This window comes from Medicago sativa, chromosome 8, assembly GCF_051527215.1.
Source record: "Medicago sativa cultivar Bolivia chromosome 8, Bolivia_mono, whole genome shotgun sequence".
In the NCBI taxonomy this organism is placed as follows: Eukaryota; Viridiplantae; Streptophyta; class Magnoliopsida; order Fabales; family Fabaceae; genus Medicago; species Medicago sativa.
Genome location: NC_140756.1, coordinates 19,758,418 through 19,776,169, shown reverse-complemented (window position 1 = coordinate 19,776,169; position 17,752 = coordinate 19,758,418). Strand labels below are relative to the sequence as shown.

The 17,752-nt window shown below is 32.9% G+C and overlaps 1 long non-coding RNA gene across 1 annotated transcript; it reads left to right on the top strand.

Annotated features, from left to right (window-relative positions):
- The first annotated feature begins 227 nt into the window (after nt 1-227).
- Nucleotides 228-3,596, top strand: LOC146897625 (uncharacterized). The gene is made up of 3 exons (XR_015022108.1): nt 228-882; nt 1,113-1,762; nt 1,857-3,596. It is a non-coding gene; the product is annotated as an uncharacterized LOC146897625 (long non-coding RNA).
- Nucleotides 3,597-17,752: the final 14,156 nt, after the last annotated feature.

Sequence of the window (17,752 nt, the reverse complement as noted above, 5' to 3'; positions counted from 1 at the left end):
TTTTACAGGGGGTAAATTAAAAAAATATATTTTACAGGGTGTAAAACCGAAAATGACCTATATTACAGGGGGTAAAGCACCATTAACCCTAGTTTTTATGATTGTTAGTGATGAATTAAGTTAAGAATTGTATTTTAGATGTTGTTTAAAGTGAAATGTGGTAGTTTTAGGTATTTGAAATTGTTTGATTTTAAGTTGATTGAAAGTTGCACTATAGTTAGAAATATGTTTGTTAATGTTGATTATAGTTAGTTTGACTGCAATGTGGTAGTTTATAGATTGAAATGAAATGACACTTCCGAAATATAAGTGTTGTTGTTGAATTGTCCGTATGAAAATGTCTCATTGATTTTTTGCTTGTTGAAATGTTGTGCATGTATGTCTCAGAGGGATATGTCTTAGAAGCCTGACAGATTTAGGTTAGGGAGGCAGCAGTCCTCTACTAGTAGTGCACGGAGGGAGAAGCAAGCACTACGCCCTCCTTTGGCTAGTCGATGTCGAGGGAGAAGGGGGGCACGAGACTTGGTAGGGTTGATGTTGCGGAGGGATCATCGTCACAGACGGATCCATCCCAGACGGTGGACCCGACACAGTATCAGCATGAGCAGCATCATCATTATCAATATTATCAGGAGGAGGCGTATCAACTTCAATATCAGGAGGGGTATCAGCCTCAGTATCACGAGGGGTATCAGCCGCAATATCAGGAGGCGTATCAGTGTGAGCAGCCTCCTCAGCAGTAGTATGAGCAGCCACCTCAGCAGCACGCTGAGCTTGGTATGGAGGATGAGGATGGGGGCTTTTCAGGGGGGGCCTTATGAGTTGTCTCTTTTACCGAACTTCCGTAAACACGTGGCATGCAAGCTTTGGAGAGATAAAGTAGTAAGTATAATTGCTTTATTTAATTTAATGATATGTTACTAATTATTTTACGTATTATTTTTTTTTAACGGTGTTTGTTAGAATACGTGATATTTAATTTTAACTTAGAATATTTCATGTTTATTTTACTTATTTAATTTTTTTAACGGTGTTTGTTAGAATACATGACATTTATTAATTACTTAGAATATTTCATGTTTATTTTACTTATTTAAAAAAAATTATTTCAGTTGCAAGTGGAGCATAAAATGACCGGCGTCTCACACAAGAAGAAACTTAAGCTTTCTACCTTGTCACTTCCGTTGCCAGTAGATGATAACCATTGGTTCTGGGACCCGATGGATACATCCGGTCTAAGGCCCCTCCTTTTGATTGGGTACAAAAGCATCTCTCACGGGCTAGTTTCTGCTTTGATTGAGAGATGGCATGAGGAGACCAGCAGCTTCCATCTGAATATTGGGGAGATGACCTTCACACTAGATGATGTGACGTGTCTTCTAGACATCCCCATCGCTGGAAGGCTCATTGAGGAGGATGACTTAGATCATGACCAAGGTGTATAGCTGATGGAGAATGAGCTACTGGTTACGATGGAGGATGCAATGGAGCAGGTGAGTAATAATTTTGGTGCCCATGTCACTTACACAGCCCTCAAAGAGACGTGTGTTAAGGTGTTTTTGTTGCTCTTGCTTGGTTACACCCTTTTTGTCGACAAGAACAGTAAAACCATTAATCTGTTGTGGCTGCTTGCGATTCGGAATATGGATGAGTTAGGCGAGTGATCATGGGCTGGGATGGGACTTGCTTTCTTATATGAGCAGCTTCTCTTACCTCCAGGTCACATGTTGGCGCCTGCGGTGGTTACATGAGCTAGCTTGTGGTAATTTTTTTTCTTATTTTTTAAGTTAATCGTAAATGTAGTTTTTTGTATCATACATGTGTGCTGATATAAATTTGTCTCTTTGTGTTTGCAGGGATGGGTTATAGCTCACTTCAGACATGTCGTTCCGAGGAACAAATATGAAGATTATGAACGGGAGAACCCGTATGTGGGTAGATGGAAACCTCCCAGGGGTTAGCTGATGTTGGACACTTCAGAGGCTTAATGGATTCGATGGAGCATTTTTATGTCATCTGGAGGTCGTACGAGCACCGACGAGACGTGACGCCTTTTCAGGACGTGTGCTGGTACTCCGGATGGATCATGGTCGACAAACAAAAGATGGTGCATCACTTGTCAGAGCGGGTTCTGAGGCAGTACGACTATGTTCAGACCATTCCCGGACCTCCAACGTCGATTGGGCAGCTTGACCCAGCAGAGGTGGCTACTGCCTTCTTGGAGTTTGTTGTCCATGTCCTTAGCCAGCAGGAAAGGGGTGAGCCGGTCCCGGAGGACGAGGGATGGAAGCATTCAGATGGGTACATTAAATGGTTCTACCGTGTATCCCATCCTATTATCGCCGGTCCTGCTCCCGTTCCTGAGTACATAGCTGCCAAACCTGTCTACCAGAAGATTATTGTTGAGCAGGAGTGGGTAAGACATCCTTATGATCCATTGCAGGTCATTGGCAGCATGAGAGCCAGAGTGGAGCATGCATTGGAGATTCCTGAGGTGGTTTCAAATCCACTTTTTTCAGCATTTTGGAAGGCCTCCGGTCCGATTATACCGTGTTCGACGAGGTGTCGGCTCCACGGAGGAGGAGTAGGAGTCCGCGGGAGCAGCAGTAGAGTCTTATTTTATGACTTTTTTTTATTTGTAGTATTTTTATGACATTTTGGTTGTAATATATTTACATTTGCGCGTTTGCGCTTATTTATGACATTTTAGTTATTTTTCATTAATATTGCGTATCTAAATTATGAATGAATGAATGCATGATTTAACGAATTGTTGAATGAATGTTTTCTAAATTGTGAGTTTTGGTTGAATGGATGAATGCTTATACCTATGTATGAATGAAGAAATGAAGGAAATTAGGGAACAAGGCACTATTGTCTGTTTTGGTACTGAGCACAGAAATTGCGTGAGTTAAGTCACACAAAATTTTACACTGGCGCGAGTTAACTCACGTAGGGGTAAAATTGTCATTTCAGTTGAGAATGAGCAAAAAATGTTGGGCAAAAGAGCAGAATTCTTTTATCATTGAGAAAATTTATTATTGGGCCAAAATAAAGTAGTAAGCCCCACCTATATTTTGCTGTTGCCACCGTTATTAATCCCTTCCTCAAGGTAAATCCCTTAACTATAAACCACTTGTCTTGTGGTTGTGTTTACTTGGGAACCAAGTTTGCTGGCCATTAATATAGCCTTAGTATATTAACCAATTGTATTGAATGAAATATATTGTTGAAAACAATTAATTTCCTTTCTGTTTTTGTGTGTGAGTTTGAGTTAAATATATATGTCTCATTGGCATTTAATTGGTATCCCAGCGGATTAGGTTCCACAAACGAATGTTAAAAATGTTGAGTGTGTGAGGAACAATTTTATTTCACTGTGTAAAAAATTATTGAGAGTATATTATGAGAGAAATATGACATACACTTATCATATTTGTTGGTGTGGTTCCAAATTAAACCTGAAATTAGATTTTAGTTACTATGAACTCCATGATGACAACACATAGCTCACAATATTTAGAGCTATGTGGAACCCGATTTACAACGAGTTCACGAAGTCGGAGGAACTGGTTAGCACTATCACATATTCATCAAGGAATAGAGTATAGCAAAATATAAAATAAAAAATCTCTGAGGGTCTGTTTGGTAAGACCCAAAAAAGAGCTTATAGCTTATAAGCTCGTCTGACAAAAAAAGCTCTGTTTGGTAACGATTTTTTACAACGAGCTTATAGCTTATTTCACGAGCTTATAAGCTATTTTTCAGAAGCTATTCCAAGTAGCATTTGAGCTTATAGCTTATAGCTTATCATGTTTTATTCCATTTATACCCTTACCACTTTAACTAAAACCCATGTTTACCCTTAATAATTAGTTTATTATAATTTAAAACAAAACAAAAACGATGCTACATCTGCATGTACACACGATTAAGCTTACAATGGCTGAATCTCTACCACGAAACCATTGTTCAGTATAAGACACATACAATTTTTTTTCCTATTGTTGTTGTCCTTTTAATTGTGCAATGTAATTTTTATTTTCAATTGTGCACATAGCAGTAGCACAATGAATTCATAACGTATAAATTGTTACGTATGATAATTTTCTCCATGTGTGTAATTTGTTTTTCCTATCTCCATTTATACGTATTTTTTTTTTTGTTTTATCCTTCGTTCTTTTTAACAAATTTTTTTAATCTTATGAATTGATTATTTTTTATTTTATTCTTAAAATAAATTTGTAAACTTTAGTTTTTTTATTAATGTATAATAACCGGAAACTGAATCGAAATAAATTGAAAATAAATTTTTACCGAAAAATAATAATTTAATAATATATAAACATTTATTAAATTTAAAATATTTAAATTATCAAATATCTTAAATATTAATTTATAGTAGTATAAATTTTATATGAATTAATAATGTCCTTTTATGTAATTTTACATTTATCAGCTAGTTCAACCGCTATTTTTACCAAACACTTTAATTAACTTATAAGCTATCAGCTATCAGCTATAAACTATCAGTCATTAGTTATCAGCTATAAGCTATAAGCTAGCTTATCAGCTATCCGCTATATTTACCAAACAGAGCCTAAAGAACCATGAGACATATGAAGTTGTCACATAAAAAAAGTAGAGAAAGCCCATAAATCGAAACTGCAATCTTTGTGTAGATAACACAGATACAAGAATTCTACTATTTGCCTAATAGAAATCGCTCATTCCCAACTGAAATGATTATAATGCTCCCGTGTGAGTTAATTCACGCTACGTGCAGGGACGGATCCAGAAATCTCAACATATGGGGTCAATATCATTTATCATAATATTTATATAAAAATATATAAATTCAAAACTGAAAAAGTGACGAATTAAACATGTTTTCAGTGTCTACAAAATTATGAGTTTTCAAGTCTATTCTTATTTCAATTTTATGATAATTTCTTGGTAGAGAAAATTTAGTCCTCCATAGTATTGTGATTTGTAGAATAATTCATATTTTGAATTATATATAAAAATGAATATTTTTAGTCCGTACATATATGCAGATAAAGACTCGAACTGAATAATTTTTTTGGAAAGACTAAACTTAAAAAATTTGTAATTTTATCGACTATATTTAACCTTAAAATAAGTTATGACATTAGTATCCTTAAACAAAAAATTGGAGAATTGGGCTATCAGCCGCCTCTCCTACAACATTCACAGTATGGTAGATTCTTTCAATCTTTGTTTCAAAAATAATTCTCAAATTGATCAGGTTGATAGATACATTAGATGGAATAATGAAAATTATTCGTGTGACATTCTTAATGTCGATGGTAGTTGCATGGGTACACCCATACGAGCTGGTTTTGGTGGAATTATCCGTAATAGTGCAGGCTATTATTTATCAGGTTTTTCTGGCTGCATCAATACTTCTTCTGACATCTTGTATGTGGAGCTTTTCGCTATCTACCAGGGTCTTATTTTGGCAAAAAGCTTGAATATTATTGAGCTTGTTTGCTACACCGACTCTTTGCTTTGTATCAACCTCCTCAAGGGACCACCAATGAGATACCATGTTTATGCTGTCTTGATCCAAGATATTAAGGATTTAATTGGGCAAAGTAATGTCATTGTTTGTCATACTCTTAGGGAGGGAAATCAATGTGCGGACTACTATGCTAAACTTGGAGCTAATTCGGATACTGAGCTACTCTACCATGCCTCTCCTCTGGATGATCTTTTGCATCTTATAAGGATGGACGCAGTTGAAACCCTCTACTCTAGAGAGTAGTTCTTTCTGTTTTTCTTTTCTTCTTCTTGTTTTTTTTGTCGCTGTTCCCTTTTGTTTTTGCATTGTAACCAAAAAAAAAACAAAAAATTGGAGATAACAAAAAATATACCATTTTAAATAGAATCATAATTGCTCTCTCTGTTGTATGATTTTCTTTCCTCATATATTGACGCTAAACTTTTCATTTACTTGTCACTTTAATTTTTTTTATTGGAGCATTTTCTTTTTATTTTAAAAAGTAAAACACATAGCCCAGTTTTTATTGTAACTCAATTCATCCTTCTCTGTTAAATGCATTCATTTCATTTGTGTTTTTACTTTTTATGTATTAAGTGGTCATGTGGGGTCAAGACAAAAATTTAAATGGGGTAAACAAATGAAAATATCATACTTTTGGTTATAGAAAAATAGATGGAGTGGGGTCAGCTGACCCCAATTATGATAGAGTGCATTCATGCCTGGCTACGTGAGTTAACTCATGTACCCCATGCATGCAACATAGGTTAACTCACGGACCTTTGGTCGGTGGCGTGAGTTAACACACGCAGGTTGGCCGGTGGTTATGAACAAAAAACACGTTTTTTTGGACGGTGGTCAATGAAATAAAATTGATTTTACACATTTTTTAATAAGTTTTTACACGTTTTTTGACCTTATTAAGTGTAGTTAAAACCTATGTTACCCTAAACCACCTATAAATATCCTTTCAAACTTCACCATTTCTTACATTCTCTCCTCCTCACTCTTCTCCCTCCGCATCCTTGTACAACAGCAATTATTATATTAAAAATAAGACCCAATCAAGCACAATGTGTGCTCAGGAGGGACTAAAAAGAGGTCCAAAAATACACAAAGAAAAGTAAAGAACAAAGATGGAAATAGTGACATTACAAAGTGGAAAAGTCAATACAAACGAACAAGCTAGACCACAAAAAACTAAAATAAAAAAGAAATTAGGTTTCCGAGCCTTCACCCATCACAAAAGGAAAAAATATGACACGGTCAAGTAAATGCTCCTGAGACATTTGATTGTTGCAAAATATCTGAGAATTACGCTCTTTTCAAATAACTCAAATATACGTCAACTAGATCACGTGGAAGCAATAACGAATGTCCTTCCAAAATAAATGTGAACCACCAAATTGAAAAACATGCATACAAACATCATAAGGTAACACACTACAAATTCCCAACCATTACAAAACACGAAGCCAAATGCTACCAAAAAAAGCACATTTCAAGAAAAGGGGATTAATAGATTCCTTCATCCCACTTCCGGCCTCCTAAACATGCTAATGAGCCTAAAGAGGGAACTCCAAGACGCACTAGGTTGTCTTTTGTTGGAATCTTCTTGTTCCATAATCTCCACGCAAATAACTAAACTTTAAGAGATGCAACTTTGTTCCAATTAATATATGAGAAGGGGGGACGAATGGGATACTCTGATTAAGTCAATAAGTGATAAACTCCTTTTACCGAATAGTCATACCCTGGGTCATATTTCCCGATCCATTTATCCGCAACATTATCCTGAAAAACAAAGTTATCAAACAAAGCAATACAAGCTTCAACCTACTCTTTCTCCCAAGCAAAAAGTATCATCATCCACCTCCACTCTTGACACTTAACACCCCCTCCTATCCAAACCTTCTCATCTAAGATAATGTAATACTATTATTCCTCGAATAAGTCAAAAGGACGACCAGATCGAGTACATAAAAGAACACCATCTAACCAAAGATCCTTCCAAAAGGAAGTATTTTCTCCAGTACCCACCTTATGTACCACACCATCCGAGAAGCACATGTTATTATTCACGCCTCCACCATCTCTAATGCTACAAAAATTACTCACGCCTACATCTTCAAAAAAATGGAGTTGTTGAAAGGAAGAACAAAAAATCACGAATATGGTTATATGCATGTTGGAAGCTCAACAAATGTCTAAGTAATCTTTGAAATAAGTGGTTACTATTGGAGTTTATATTTTTACCAAGTGTCCTATAAAAATTGTTTAAGAAAAGACTTCTGATGAAGCTCGGAGTGGAAGAAGATAGTAGATTCTCTACGGTCACTGGACTCTCCAATGAAATCTACACCCTTAAATATCTCCACTCTCTTATTTTTAACATTAAATTTTCTTCCATCCTCTATTTTGAACGGCTACCATTACACTTGACCTCTCCTTTTCCTTTAGAGGATCCAGTCCTGTGGAAGAAGACCTCCAATCTAGTAACTCGGATTTTTTTGATATATTTATTGCTTATGTTCACGTACTAGATCAACTTATATTAAGAATCATGTTAATTCAAACATGGGATTGGATAACATCTAGAGTCTCTTCCAATCAAACTCTATGTTCTTTATGGGTCGAATATCCTTTGTATTTCTTTTGAATTATGGGTTAAGTATTTTTATACTTTTCTCCCTTTTTATAATAAAGTTTCAAGTTAAAAAAAATAATAATTGAAAAGGTTCTTTAATTAAGGATGTACTAATGTACACCACTACCTTAATTAAGTCACGGATCAACACCTAAATCTACCTAACCATTGTCATCATGAAATTCATTTAAGCAACTTTTGGATTTTCTCTACCATGCTTCATCAATATTGCTAATAGTCTAAGTGCATGTTTGGATGGGCAGCTACGAATCACGTTTTGCATGAAATCATGGCAAAAAATCACTTTAATATAGAAGTTCCAATTCTAAACTTCTTAAAATCACGACAGATTTACATCAAATAGTGTGCAGAAGTGTTTTTGCTTCCTCAAACGCCACTTCAAACAGACATTAATACTACTTTGATCTCTTTTTAGTTACACAAGTAAAAGATCCGTTTATAACCAATTTTCCATTAATTTTTTATTATAATGGCGAAATTGTCCTTGTAATTTGGTCAAAGTCTAAAAATAGTTTTTTTTGACGTTAAGTCTAAAAATAGTTCTTTTAAAATAAAACATACTTTTATAATTTTGAATTCTTCATATTTTATCACCACTTTATAAATAAATATTTCTCAAAGTATGAAAAATAGCTTTTATAAAGGGTTAAAATGTCTTTAATTAGAATTAAAATAGTCTTTCTAAAAAGTTAACATACGAAAAATCAAAAATTAAAAGGGGGATGTGTGTGGTTATTTTTGTTTATAAGATATATTTTCATACTTCGTTTAAAGAAATTATTTAATAATGAAAAATGCTAACACGTGTATTTAAAATATTGTTTTTTTTTTACCAAACTTTAAGACATTGTTTAAGCATTCACAATTAGTAACTTTTGCGTTAAAAATTGTGTAGTTATGATTTTTGCATATGTTTTGACTTGTATTTTCAAAATAAACATTTTTTTTACGAGTTTCTTAAACAATATTCTTAAGACACTCGTGAACAAAACCCTTTAATAAAATAGACAGGAGATCCTTATTTATTAATTTTGTTACGTCTGCAGCAACTTAACCTAATTTTTTCCCGCTCATTTGCTTTATTAGGTTTGCAATTATTTAACCTAACAAATTCCATCTTAAAAAATGCATTGCACACCAATTTCATTCCTATCCGCTTGCCTTTTTTTTGAAGAAAATATTTTCTACCATATCAATGATCACGTTTGATCCTTCTATTTTATACTTTTTTTTTGGTCAAGAATTTTACACTTTTTTTTTTGGATTTTTTTTATTCATGCCGTTTTTTGTTGACATCCTTATTTATTAATTTTGTTACGTCTGCAGCAACTTAACCTAATTTTTTCCCATTCATTTGCTTTATTAGGTTTGCAATTATTTAACCTAACAAATTTCATCTAAAAAAATGCATTGCACACCAATTTCATTCCTATTCGCTTGCCTTTTTTTTTGAAGAAAATATTTTCTACCATATCATTGATCTTACGAGTTAAAGATTATTTATTGGTCTTTATTATAGTCGAGAAAACCCGTGCGACACACAAGTCAAAAGTCTAGTTATTTTCTATTTCTCTTCTGCTAAATCTCTTTATCTTTCCCGCCCATAACATTTCTTTGAAAGTCAGTAGCCAATGTCCATTAGGTCAAAAGGTTTGTCAATAGTTTTTCAAAGGAACCTCAAGTACGTTAGTTCCTTTTGCTTGGTCCTTAACCTGTTAGGCCAGCCAGAATTATAATGGGTTACCCTTTATTAAGACATTGAACAGTGTTGAACTGTCTATTTTTTACGACTTTTCACTTCCATTAACACCGTTCTTTCAAGATGGTACTAATTCCTGTCATTCATTAGCTGTTATAGAAATTGAAATACTCGTGCTCAACCTGAAAAAGTAAAAAGTTTAAATAAAGTCAACTAGGTTAATCAAGTAGACAAGTACTACCCGTAATAAAATCCTCAATCAAGATATCCTGTTGTTTTCACCTGGTTTGCTTTGAAGCATGTTACCTTTTACATTAGAACAGTTTAACAAATCAGCATAGACAGAAAATTATTCAGAAAGTGTGACGAAAATTACTACTACCTTAAATATTTGAGTAAATTGAAAAAATTAAAAAAATTGATCGAGTAAAGTAAGGAAATTAAGAAAAGCTTAATTATATTTCACTTTTTTTTTGGGTTACATAATTATATTTCACTTTAACACATTACATACAAATTAAGATAAAAATCAAAGGATATTATTTACACTTCTAAAGGTTTCTTTCGTTTGTTTGTTACAATTTAGAAGTTTTGAGTTTGAGTTCCGTTAGTATTTTTCAAAGATATTTAAATATAAATAATTGGATTGGATCACCATTTTCTCATCTTCAAAATTCTAGGTAGAAAAAATAATACTTCCTCCATCCGATAATAAGTGAGTCATTTGCAAAAATTATTGTTCTAAAAAAATTGATCCATTTCACTTTTCAATACAATAATAATTACTTTTTTTTTAATTAAAATTACTTTTTTTTTCTTGACAAAAAAATTTACTTTTTCAATTATAACTCTAATTAATACTACTTTAATCACTCTCAATCCAGTATATTCTACTTTGCATTTATGATATGAAAGAATGCATCAATACTTGACAAGACTCTCTCTCTCTCTCTCTCTCTCTCTCTCTCTCTCTCTCTCTCTCTCTCTCTCTCTCTCTCTCTCTCTCTCTCTCTCTCTCACATACATTTTTTCTTAAGATGTATGAAATGAGCAAAAGATTCACTTAAAATGGGACGGAAGGAGTATTATTTACCCAGCTCAACTATGATTTAGTCAAAACAAACTTAATTTATCTATGAACCTACCAATAGGAAGCCTGTTTTTTTCAAGTAATTTAATGGTTAGAAGTCACCTTTTAAATAAATAAATAGCATTCTTTCAAAAAAAAAAAGGGATATTCGAACCTCAATCTTGTATATTACAATGCATCGTCTCTATCAACTTAACTACGTTTACAATACTCTTTAAAGGAAGTTCTACTACATACAATATTGCAATGCATCGTCTCTATCAACATATCTACGTTTACAATACTCTTTAAAGAAAGTTCTACTACATACATACTACAGTACAAATAAATTAAGAAAGGTGTTGCTAGTAAGAAACATCGCTATCAAAATTTGGTCACAATCTTTCATCAAATCCCCGTCACATTTTCCTCTTTGTGCAAAGTCTATTTTAGTGGGTTTCCTCTACAAAATTCAACACACAAAACAAGACAAATCAATCACAGCGTTGAAACTGATATTGGGAAGGAGATTTTTCAATAAACTAGTAGAAGTGACTAGTGAGTGAGAGGCCTGAGTTATTTATTGTGCGCAAGGTGGCTGGAAAAAGTCTCATGCTATAGTGGTGTTGCCACTACCGACTCCTTTATCAGCATTCTGGTACTACACTGTGTGCACACCTTCCTTGTGTCCAAAGTCACTACTGTGAGCGTGAGTTAATAAACACTTCTATTTTGGAAGAAATAATCATATAAAATAATAACAATAATATGTTTAAAATATTAGTACCAAATTTGTGTGTAAATCAATATCCCTAAAACAAAAACTAAAACAATAAAAAGATTGTTAATTTAGAGTAATATTTACTTGGACATAAGCCTTATTTGGGCATTTATACAAAACTTTTTTTTTAAAAAATAAAATAAAATTAAATGATGTTAATTGATGTGATTAAATTATTTGGTTTCGCTGTGATCCAAAGTATGTTCACTAGCTTTGGACTACAATTGGATGTTTGGCCCGAAAGGGCGTTTGCTTGTTATTTCGTTAGGGAGCTGCTGGATCATGGATCGGTTCTGTGCTGGCAGACGATTCATACACCTACTTGATACTCTGAACATTCACTCTACATCTTTTTTGCAATTCGGTTTCGTAGCCATATGTGGGTGCGCTGGATTGTCCGTGGAAGGGTTGTTTAGAATTGATTTTATTTTACCACTTGTGCACTGATCTGATGTATCACCCGTTAGGGTTTGATTTGTGGTTTTCTGGGTCAGGTTTATGTCCCCCAATCTTGTACTTCCTTCTTATTTTATTTGATCTTTTTTTGCTTAAAAAAAAGATTAAATTATTTGGTTTAATTTTATTCACTTCATATGAGTGTGTCCAAATTGTTAGTTTATTCTACATATCTATATCTATTTCTCTTCATCTATAGTATCTACTATCTAGTAAATGAAGATCATAAATCCTATACTACACTACACGTAAGAGGTAGGTTAGGAGGTAGTTTGGTACATCCAACATTTGATTCTTGGCATGCATTTTCAGTCATCCTTTATTCTTTAATTTCTTAATTATTATTCTTTTTCTCTTTTGGTTAACATTTTCCTGGAAGTAAAGTTAGATAGAATTTGTAGTTTAAAAACATATATAGCGAGTAAACGCACATGCACACACACTAAGTATGATTGGAAAATTAGGGAGTTAAATATGTGTGTTATGATATCAAATGTCTTTGGAGCTACATTTAAGCTTTTCTTACGAGACACGTAAAATATATATTCTGGTCAAGTAGCTTAACGACTAGGCTCATATATTAAATATAAAGAAGTAAGGAATCTTAAATTCGAACTTTGACCGCTACATATCAACATCTCTGCAACCAGAGACGAGGCTAGGAACATTGATGAGGTAGCTTTGACTACCTCCAAAAATATTGTTTTATTTGAATAAGTTAATATATTTTATATTTAGGTATCCGATAATATATATTTTGTTATAATTAGCTCAAATAAGTTTAATTGTAAAAAATTATTAGAAAAAATAAGTCAAAAAGTTATGATAAATTTGTTCCGTCTTTGATATTTTCGATCTCTTTAACGGTTTGCTAACAATAAAAACTGTCAAGATAAAATTCAAAAATATGTTCGAGTTTGAACCTTGGACTCACACACTTTATAACTTTTTTCCTTTTAACATACGGATTTTATTCTCTAATTTATTCCTCAGTTTGAATTAATTTCAAATAAAAATTAATATTTAATTTACTTATAATTAAAATCAAATATAACGGAATTAATTAATTGATTTTTTTTTGTTATAATAAAAAAGAACTCATTATCAATTTGCCTAATATCTTGTAAAAAAAAAATCAATTTGCCTAATATCATGCGGGGAAAATCATTTTCCACTTTTTACTTATAAAACTTTTTTTTTCCCTATAAAAAATTGGATTTTCTTTATGACCAATTTTCATTACGGGGTTCTTTTGTTACATGAGGTGGGCATATCACCTGTTCTTGTTTTGCATTTGGAGCTTCCTCTGTCGATAAAGGATGAGAGACAACAAAATAAACAAACAATTTAGAGAGAGGGAGAGAATTCACAAATATACAATCAACATAAAAAATGAAAATTTCTTTAAACTATTCAATCGCATCTTAGGTATAATGATAACATGTCAAGAAATTTAAGGCATAAGATTTTGAGATCAATCAATGATAACATGTCAAGAGCATAAGATTTAAGGCCAATGCACCAACTGAAATTGACCTAAAAATGAGAACATGATTTTGAGATCAATCAATGATAACATGTCAAGAGCATAAGATTTTATCTAATTTGATTTACGGTCTCTCAATTAGAGTGTTTCCACTTTAATCTAAACATGTTCTATATTGTCTAATAATGTCCGGGTTCAAACCCGGCCATCACAAAAAAAAAAAAAAACATGTTCTATATTCCTTGTGAAGTCAACATATGGCTTGACAATAATGGGTTGATACATTTTATGTATTATATTGTGCATGTTTTAACATCACAGTAAATTTTCATAGATTACGATGAATCACTGTGATACGAAACATACACTTAATTAAAATATTGGTCATCTTTGTTTTTATTTTGGTATCAATACTTATTTATTGTAGCAAATGGAATTGACAATGTATCATCATTTATCATTTATATAGAACAAAACAATGACTCATGAGTTTGTTATTTAGTTGCCGTTTAGATTATTAATATTGTTGCACCTAATTCAAAGGGTCCTTCTATAATGTAGGGACTACGTAGCAATAGATATATATTGATAGTATCGCACAATAATAGACCAAATTTGCAACTACTCAATTGCTTTGATGGTGTGCATTGTTATGGTGGAGGCATGTGGTTTTTGTCGAAGTATCTTGTCCCTTTTTAGGGCAGGTTCATTTGATATGAAGACATAGTGATGATCCCATATGGATGCTTCTAATTTAACTTTGCAACGTGATATAAAAGGCTATCGCCAAAGTGATTTCTAACTGCTAAGAAAAAGTGGTCCTTAAGATAATAATAACTTCAATGCGAAGTAGTTTTATTCTAAATAGAGGTATACCTTTGCATAACATCATTATCCTCCAAAAAAATTATTAGCATTATCCTTAGAGCTAAACAGGCTTGTGATAAGTTAGAATTTGGGTTTGATGAGAGTTTCATATTTGATGAGATAAAGTTTGAAATTGTATTTAGGTCAAATACAACTTTTGGTCCTTTTAGTTTGACAGAATTCTCAAGTTAGTTCTTTAAGTTTCGAAAGTTTCATTTAGGTCCTTTTAGTTTGACAGAATTCTCAAGTTAGTCCTTAAAGTTTCAAAAGTTTCAAATAAGCCCTTTTAGTTGATAAACTATTTAACCGTTACCCCTGTTGTCAGTCTCCGTTTAACTGATGTTAATGTAGCCGTTAAGTTGTTGACTTAGATCAAAATGTTGTCTTTTAAAAACTCGAGGGTGTCAAAACGTTACGTTTAATGGTGATAAATGATCATTTATAGTGCTAGAAAGACAACTATTTACAACAACAAATGTCTTTCTATCACTATTAAACGACATTTATAGTGCTAGAATGATCATTTGTGACGATTAAACGTAACGTTTTGACACCCTGGAGCTTTTAAAAGGCAGCGTTTTGATCCAAGTCAACAACGGCTACATCAGCATCAGTTAATTATTAACTGACAGCAGGGGTAACAGTGAAATTGTTTATCAACTAAAACGATCTATTTGAAACTTTTGAAACTTAAAGGACTAACTTGGAAATTCTGTCAAACTAAAATGACATAACTGAAACTTTCGAAATTTAAAGGACTAACTAGGGAATTCTGTCAAACTAAAAAGACCAAAGATGATATTTGACCTTGTATTTATAATGGACGAGTAGTCCTCGTCTTACAAACATATTTTTTATGTGTTGAATTAGTTGCTAGAGAATAAAGGATCTCGTTAAATTCGTGCAAAAAGAAAAAAAAAAACTTGGATTGCCAAGCTGGCATACATTAGTAACAAAATTAAGCTCAAATAGAATTTCGTCCAAACTGTAATCAACCAGGAGCATCGGTTTGGATGTACTAGGTTTTATTTTAGTATTCGTTGAATCCTCTTTACTTTTATAAAAAATTTGTGTTGCATTAGTTAAAAGAGTAAGAAGAATCTAATTCATTCTTCCATTGCTATTTGCTAGTTTATTTATATTCTCTAGAATAATTTTTTCAATTAAAGAATAATTTATTTAAAGAATAATTTTTTCAATTCTCTCAACATGGTATCATGTGCCTTAAGCTGTGATCTTTTATCCTATCATGGTTCGTAACCAATCAAAAGTATGCTTATTATCCTTTTTATAAATAGATCAGATGTTTTATTTAAAATTGTTAGTACAAATTAGATTTTTAGACAGCCTAATAGGTTAGACGGAACTTTTAAGAAGGCCAGACCATAGTTAGTATAAAGCCTTTAACATGCTAATAGGCCAAACTTAGACTTTAGTTTTTTTCAACTAGGTCTGCCCTATTTAAGTAAAGCACGACTCGGTCCGGCGGCCTATTCTCAACCCTAATGCTCACCTTAGTGAAGGGTCTTCTTTTGTCACAGTCACTTCAATCCTCACCAATTCCAACTATCATAATTGGGCACTATCCATGCATCACACCTTGATTGCAAAAACAAATTCCATTCTGTTGACGGAATCATTCAATCTCCCACCCGGTTTGATCCAAGTTACAAAGCTTGGAATTGATGCATCACGCTTGTTAACTCATGGCTAGTTTATGAACTTTGTTGTTGAATCAATTGGCCAAAAGCACCATCATATTGTGTTGAGACTCCCAACAAAATAGAAAAGTTGAGAGGAAGCACACGAATATTCTCGATTTTGTGAGGGACCTCTTATTTCAAGCAAAATTACCTAATTAATTTTGGTCATATGATCTCAATCAAAATTACTTAATTTAGTCTATTTTGCACACCTATGAGTAACAGACCTCTAAGGAAGCTTCCAAGCATGATTGTTGGATTTATTCAATGAAGAACAAATTAAAAAACTCCAGAGAAAATTGGTACTTAATTAGACTTTGGTTGATGCTCATTTCCATTGAACTAGGTATGGAATGGAATCAAGGAAATATGAAAAATAAAGATAAAACAAATGATCTTCCACACCTCTACCTCAGGCTCAATGGAAAAATGAAGATAACTGCAACATTTGATACAATCAAGCAAATCCGTGCATCTCGAACGAAGCATCCGGTCATGAAGTCAAAGCCAAGCCGTGCCTTAAGATCAAAGAATCTCAGTTGTGTCTTGGAATGAAACCTTTAAACAAGTAAAAGTCGTGCCTCTGAATATCCAAGAATGAAGCCTTCAATCCAATACGAGTCAAGCCTCCAAAACAATGTTTATTAAATGTATAGAAAACATAATATGTTTGTACTATCAGTAGTCTGTTTGTTATGTCTTTTATTCCTTATCCTTTAATCAAACATTTTTAGGGAATGAGAAATCTTTGATAAAGCTCATTTTCTTGTGTCACCAATACCATCAGAAAGTTGTATAAAAACTTTAATATTGAAAAACCTAACCCGTTTCTTTTGTTGTTGGGTTATGTTTACTCATTTGTCTATTTTGAGACTCTCGTGTGATGTGAGACGTAGTCAACTTGATAAATATGTTTATATGTGATGTGGTAGAAATGTTATGTGGGGATTTTACTCTTGAATTTGATGTTTTATAGAAGGCTCCTTTTTATATACTAAAAAGCTCTTTTTTATTATATAATAAGAAGGACGTTACTCTTTATATTGTTGTACAATATGGTCACACATACAACAATTTCATAACCAAAGAGCTAAGGGGCCCATTGTTCAGAAATTTAAGCTTAATCAATCAAATTTCATGCACAAATTGGATTGTCAATTGTTGGTTAATAATAATGAACCTAAGAGAATGTGTTGAAGACAAGATACAATTGTGATGAGAATGTGTTGAAGACAAAATACAATTGTGATGAGAATGTTACCCATTTAGTTCGTCGCACCTTGTAAACTTCTCATGTTTTGTATGTTATTAAACACAACATATTGTTCTTGTGAGCTCATTCGTTTAAATGTTATGATAAACGTTGAAGAAAAAGTAAAATATAAGAGAAGAAAAAGACATCCAATTGATAAAGATTTTATGTGAAATATAATACTTCCTCCGGTCCTATTTATAAAAGAAATTTTGGTCAATAAAAGTTAATGTATCTGGTTAAAAAA